The sequence below is a fragment of the Anthonomus grandis genome, chromosome 1 (assembly GCF_022605725.1).
Source record: "Anthonomus grandis grandis chromosome 1, icAntGran1.3, whole genome shotgun sequence".
Lineage (NCBI taxonomy): Eukaryota > Metazoa > Arthropoda > Insecta > Coleoptera > Curculionidae > Anthonomus > Anthonomus grandis.
The window spans coordinates 47,086,753-47,093,903 of NC_065546.1; the positions used below are offsets into that span (position 1 = coordinate 47,086,753).

The 7,151-nt window shown below is 30.9% G+C and overlaps 1 long non-coding RNA gene across 2 annotated transcripts; it reads right to left on the reverse strand.

The window, feature by feature from the left end:
• Positions 1 to 2,520: 2,520 nt before the first annotated feature.
• Positions 2,521 to 4,112, reverse strand: LOC126743815 (uncharacterized). 2 transcript variants are annotated; one of them, XR_007663003.1, is made up of 3 exons: positions 3,166 to 4,112; positions 2,954 to 3,087; positions 2,521 to 2,897 (listed from the first exon to the last, which is right to left on the reverse strand). It is a non-coding gene; the product is annotated as an uncharacterized LOC126743815 (long non-coding RNA). The 2 variants fall into 2 exon arrangements; XR_007663001.1 differs by having other exon boundaries at positions 3,158 to 4,112.
• Positions 4,113 to 7,151: the final 3,039 nt, after the last annotated feature.

Genomic DNA, 7,151 nt, shown 5'->3' on the forward strand with positions numbered 1-7,151 from the left:
GGAAAAAAAATTGTACGGTGGGAAAAAAACCAGTTTTCTTTTGTTTTTCCCACATTTTTACTATAGTATCGCGGGTTCTGTAGCTTTGATTCAATTCGTTTATGGTTTCTTTTATTCCTTATTCTTCTCCTGTCAATTCTTTTTATATCCAGTTACTATTGGTTCTCAAAAATAAAACTGAAAAATCAAAAAAATCCACGAAAAAACCCGGTTTTCTTATCCCCAAACATGAATTCTTATGGGACCTAATCTTTCTATTTATATTGTGGCACTCGTATGGATCCTGGAAAAATTTGTCATAAAGCTTTTTTACTAGTTTTTGAATGGTCTTTAACCAGAAAAAAGAAATTTTGAATTCGGAGCATGTTTTGAAAAAATGGTCATTTTGACCCGGATTTTGTTCGAAAATCGAAAAATGCAAAGAAATAGGTTTTCCGTTCATTTTAGAGTCAAATCGGTAATAATCTTTTTTAAAGGTACTCTAAAGTAGTACAGGATAGGAAAATAAAAAATTAAAATTTTGCCATAGGGCTCTTGATAATTCGATATTTATGTTTTACAGTTTTTTTCAATTTTCTCCGATTCTATGATAGCTAGAACCGATTCGTTTTGACATACGGATATCTCGTAATATTCCCGAGAACTTTTGTTTGAAACAAAAAGTTCTCAGACTCACAGTTAATTCAGAAAAAAATAAAAATCATTTTTTCGAAATTTTTCGTGGGTATACCCCTTTCGATTTTCGACCAAAAAAAAATTTTTTTTTTATTGAGTTTTTTTACTGGAAATTGTTAGTTTAGGGTTTACTTTAAAATTTGCCATTAATCATTTTAGGAAAAAAAAATTGTACGGTGGGAAAAAGGAAGTTTTCTTTTGTTTTTCCCACATTTTTACTTATATCTCGGCTTCTATAGCTTCGATTCAATTCGTTTATGGTTTCTTTTATTTCTTATTCTTCTCCTGTCAATTCTTTTAATACTTTATTACTATTGGCTCTCAAAAATAAAACTGAAAAATCAAAAAAATCCACGAAAAAACCCGGTTTTCTTATCCCCAAACATGAATTCTTATGGGACCTAATCTTTCTCTTTATATTGTGGCACTCATTAAAATCGTGGAAAATTTTGCTATTAAGCTTTTTTACTAGTTTTTGAATGGTCTTTAACCAGAAAAAAGAAATTTTAAATTCAGAGCATATTTTGAAAAAATGGTCATTTTGACCCCGGATTTTGTTCGAAAATCGAAAATTGCAAAGAAATAGGGTTTCTGTTCATTTTAGAGTCAAACTGGTAATAACCTTTTTTAAAGGTACTCTGAAGTAGTGCAGGATAGAAAAATAAAAAATTGATATTTTTCCATAGGGCTCTTGATAATCCGATATTTATGTTTTACAGTTTTTTGCAATTTTCTCCGATTCTATAATAGCTAGAACCGATTCGTTTTGACATACGGATACCTCGTAATATTCCCGAGAACTTTTGTTTGAAACAAAAAGTTCTCAGACTCACAGTTAATTCAGAAAAAAATAAAAATCATTTTTTCGAAATTTTTCGTGGGTATACCCCTTTCGATTTTCGACCAAAAAAAAAATTTATTTTTTATTGAGTTTTTTTACTGGAAATTGTTAGTTTAGGCCTTACTTTAAAATTTGTCAATAATCATTTAAAAAAAAAAAAATTGTACCGTGGGAAAAAACCAGTTTTCTTTTGTTTTTCCCACATTTTTACTAATATCTCGGCTTCTATAGCTTCGATTCAATTCGTTAATAGTTTCTTTTATTACCGATTCTTTTCCTGTTAATTCTTTTTATATTTTATTACAATTGCTTTTCAAAATAAAAATGGAAAATAAAAAAAATCGACATAAAAACCTAGTTGTCTTATCCCAATACCCTAATAAATGGGACCCTCTTTTCCCTTTATCTTGTGGCACGTATAAATCGTGGAAAATTTACTTAATAAACTTTTCTACTAAGTTTTGCATGGCCTTTAAGGTAAAAAAAGAAGTTTTGAATTTTAAGCATAATTTGAAAACGCAAATAAAATTATTTTGAAATCAGCGATTATCTGCATACTTTGGTGAATACGCCATAACTTTCATCAGTACGACAGTGAATTAATTGATGAGTTGATTCAGCATATCCACCCTAGATGTCGCTAAAGAATTAACATTAATATTTTTAGTATATTTTTTTTTATCTTGGATGGCCTTTTTAATAGAAAGGTTTACTTTACTTACACTCATGAGACCTAAACTTTTTTGCTCTTGGTTTAACCTGGCTTTTTAGGGCAGAGCCTATTCCCTTCACCAAAAATGTAGGAAATAGAGAAAATAATATTGTCATTTGCCAATAACGACCTTTATTCTCCTTAATGTTTTTAGGCTCTAATGCTACATAACATACAATCATAATTTTTAATGAAGATATTACGTGTGTGTTTATATTATGTTTTATGCTTTAATACATGTTGTCCTTATCTTAATAAAAAAATTTATATATGTACATATAATTTCTGCATATTCTATGTGAAGTATACAATTATTATTTAAATAATATATAAAACTAATTAACTTAATAAGATTACAAAAATATTTATTACATGTCAAACCTGTATACAACTGAACTTTGTCATGATTATTTTTTATGTGCTCATATGAAAAACTTAATTTTAACTTCTGCACTTTTTTCTTTCACATCCTCCAGTTTTTTGCGGCAAAATGAATTTTAGCTCTGCTGTTGGTGCAAAATTGAAATCATGTCCCTTACTGGAATTTGACACCGGCTCACCTTCTACAAAATTGTTGACAGTGTCTCTGTTTGAAGTACCATGCTTCAAAGAAGTGGACGAACTTGTACTGGGTATAGATATGTTTGTACTAAGCAATTCTGTATTTACCTTGAAAAAAATCAAGCTTTGAAATAAATAAAAATAAGTTGGAAGTATAGACTTACCTAGGTTTTTGACAATTTCTTTAATTTCTCCTTGGTTAACCTCTTTGCATGTGGAAAAGTAGTGAGGCCATTCATTGTATTTTTGTCAACAATTACATACCAATGCATGGACTGAAGGTTTTTTATCCATTTGCCTACAAGGAACAAAATTTATAAATTACCTCATTTAGGTATTAAAAAAAATGAAAGATTTAGTTAAAATACCTTAGTACCTATTCCTTGGCAAAGATATTCATTTTTCTTTTTCCAGGGGCTCTTTTGAAAATTTAAAGATATGACAGGTCCGTTTTTCGCTATGATGCTTTCAATCTGGTGCAAAACACATAACCTTTGTTGGTGTAGTCCACTAAAATAACAAAAACAAAATCAAATATAACAATCAAAACATTATGACATAACCTTAAAATGTATGTATTTTCATAAATTTCAGGATTATTCACTAAAAATTGGTAATTATGAAACTGAATTAAAAAAAAAAACTTGTATGTGTGTAATTGTGATACTTACATTTTATTTTCATATAGGAAAGTAAGAAAGATGCGGAGACTTAAAAATATCTTCCAACATTTGTTTGGATTTTGGGAACTTCCGTTGCCGGTGGCGTTTATGCTTGTGGGCCGGAAAGTGACATTGAAATGACAAGTGAAAGTCTCTTCGTCTTCTTCTTTTTTTCTTCGATTTTTATGGCTTAAGCCCGATAGCAACCAACGTGAGTCAGAATTATGCAAAAACATGTTAAGGTGGCTTTACATAAAGGAATTAAGCTGTTTACCTTCCAAACAATACCAAAGTTGTTAATTCGTTTTTTTAGGCATAATTAACAATTAAATTATAAATAATGGCTAAGAGTTAAACGATACACTTTATAATATTAAAATTAATAATAGACAGAATTTTATAACTTTTATTGCTACAGAATAGATGTAACTATTTGGTAGTATAGTACTTTTTTCAATCGGACCAAAGCAAATTTTTTAAATTATTTCCAATGTTGATCTGGTTTACGATTTTATTACCGATTCATTTTAGAACCCTGACATAATTTTGATATATGTAGGTTTTGAGAATATTTTCTACTAAACTAAAATTAAAGAGCGGAGCGTATTGTAACACATCATGGTTCTCTGAAGCATGATACCCAGAAATAAGTTAGTAATATTTCAATGGAATTTATTTTTGATTATAATATATAATAAGACCTTTCCTTTTCTCTCTGTATTTACTATAGATTGACGAAAAACAAAGAAAAACACAAAGTCACGGTCTCACAACATGTAATTAAACGGGCTACACGTGTTTCGCTCTAGTTAGAGCATCATCAGTTACAGCATAAGTGTGTGGATGGCTTCTAAAGGCCTGATGATGCTCTAACTAGAGCGAAACACGTGTAGCCCGTTTAATTACATGTTGTGAGACCGTGACTTTGTGTTTTTCTTTGTTTTTCGTCAATTTTGTATGTTGGTCTCTTAGAGAATAATGGATGAGATTTTTGGATTTACTATAGATGTTAATTTTTTCGAAGTACTAAAAAAAGAAAAAGTTGGGTAGAGCACCATGCCGAGGCAAAGATTTGAACTCAGAGCCTTATGAGGATACGGCAGGTCTCTTCCCCACTGCGTGTTTAGGGCACTCCTTGGATAATTGTCGAGATTTTTTTTTTTAGTACTGACAAAAATTTTAAAAATTTCTACTGGTCCCCACGGACCAAAGTAGACGCGAAGCGTCTACTTGTTACAATACGCTTCGCGTATTGTAAGAACGCATCCAGCTAAATTGAAGGATTTTCGGACCCTGCGTCACATAAACGCTAATAACTTTGGTTCTATCCCGAATTTTTTTTTCCGGTTTTTACCGTTATATGTAGGAAGGATGAGAGTATATAACGGTGAAAAAATTTTTTCGCCACGCCCACCCCGAAGGGGTGGGCGTGGCAAAAAACGGTTTTTTGACGAAAAAAATTTGATTAAGTCGTTGTGGAAAACTGACCGGGCCGATTTTTCTGAAACTCATTGACGTTAAAGGCCTTTATATAAAGCAGCTCCTAAAGGGCGCTTTTTAAGATAAACCCTTTAGAAGTCGGATTTTTCTGTGAATGAATTTTGAACTTTTTGCGCGGTACCTCGCGGACTTAAACGGCCGTGGGGCCTAAACGGTAATGTTCCCGATAATGCGAATAAAACAGCCCTTTTCTACGTAAATGTAGCTTTCTTTTTTATCTTAACTATTTTTTTCCAAAAGAAACTCCTTCCGAGATAAACGAGCTCAAACTTAAAAATTTTTTTTTCGAGAAAAAAAAAAGTGAATTTTTCGAGAAATAAATTTTTTTCTACTTCTAAAAAATTTTTTTAAATTTTTTTGTTAACACCGTTTGAAAGCTTAATCCTTTAGGATTAAATAGAGGTATTATTCATGGTGCTACGTATTATACGGGGTGAGCTGTGTTAACAAATATAAACCCCTTTTTAAGCCTTTTTTTGACCGTTTTTTTCTACTTTTCTTAATAACTCTTTATTGGCGGCACCTAGAAATTTCAAACTTTCAGCATTTTAAGAACTTTTTAAATCCTATTTTTCGACATAGTCTACAGTCTTCTACGTAGAGCAGTTTTTGCTCTACACCTTTTTTTAACTTTGACGCTTTATACCGGCATACCTATGACACCTACGGAAACCATTTTTTTTCTGAAATCACCGGACACTATCTGGCTATAATCCACTAAAAACCGTTTTTCTTCAAATGTTACCGTTTTTCCGCAACGAGCTGTTATTTAAGAAAAACCCCCAAAAATAAGCCGTTCCAATCAACCAGTCATACCCTCGAGACACAGGGAGCCAGCTCATGGTACAATAACGGTGGCGGTCCAGCACCAAATTGACCCAATGTAAAGGCATACGGACGACGTCATTATCGAGTCGCACATGGCCAGATGACGTAAGCGCGGGGTTTTCGGGGTATTGTGGCGGCAAATTCGGCCCCGTTTGCGCTACGAGTTAGAGTAGGAAAAGCGGTTTGAGAGAAGGATGGAGGATGTCTGGCAACAATTATAAACGCGTCGTGTTCGTCTCGTGACGTCATGAGTTATTTTATTAATGAATATTATTAGTATTATGGGGACAATTTTACGCGGTTTCTTGATAAATTACTAGGATAAATAAAATGAATATAAATATTAAGAAATATATATTTGAAATATACAGAGGGTATTGATATTACGGAACATTTATGAGGATAATAATAGTATATAAATAGAATTATACGGGGGGGTTTTAAGGTTTTAAGGCATTTATAAGGAAAATATTACTTATAATTATATTAATCATATTATAAAGGGTGTTTTAAGGTTTAAGGACATTGACAAGAAAGATAATATTTATAATAATAGTAATAATAGTTTTATTTTAGTTAGGGTTCTTTTAGTGGGGGTTGCTAAATTGGTAATAAATTTATATTAATAGTTTATCAATTTAGAAAAAAAAGACATTGATGCGGTGTCAAAAAAAGGTGTATTTTTATATATTTTTTACTATATTATTGAGATCACGGCTTTCATAGCTTCAATTCAATAAGTTGATAAATTTTTTTATTCGTTTTTTTTTTCTTTAAATTTTTTTTATTTTATTATAATTGACTTTTAAAATAAAAATTAAAAAAAAAAAAACAAGAAACAAACCACTTTTTCCTATCCTAATACATTGCTTCTTATGGGACCTGATCTTCCTCTTTAGATTGTGACACTCGTATGAATCGTGGAAAAATTTGTCATAAAGCTTTTTTACTAGTTTTTGAATGGTCTTTAACCAGAAAAATGAAATTTTGAATTCGGAGCATATTTTGAAAAAATGGTCATTTTGACCCGGATTTTGTTCGAAAATCGAAAAATGCAAAGAAATAGGTTTTCCGTTCATTTTAGAGTCAAATCGGTAATAATCTTTTTTAAAGGTACTCTAAAGTAGTACAGGATAGGAAAATAAAAAATTAAAATTTTGCCATAGGGCTCTTGATAATTCGATATTTATGTTTTACAGTTTTTTTCAATTTTCTCCGATTCTATAATAGCTAGAACTAATTCGTTTTGACAGGCGAATACCTCTTAATATACCCAAGAACTTTTATTTAATACAAAAAGTTATCAGAGTTATAGTTTATTTATAAAAAAATAAAAACCATTTTTTCGAAATTTTTCGTCCAAAAAAAAATT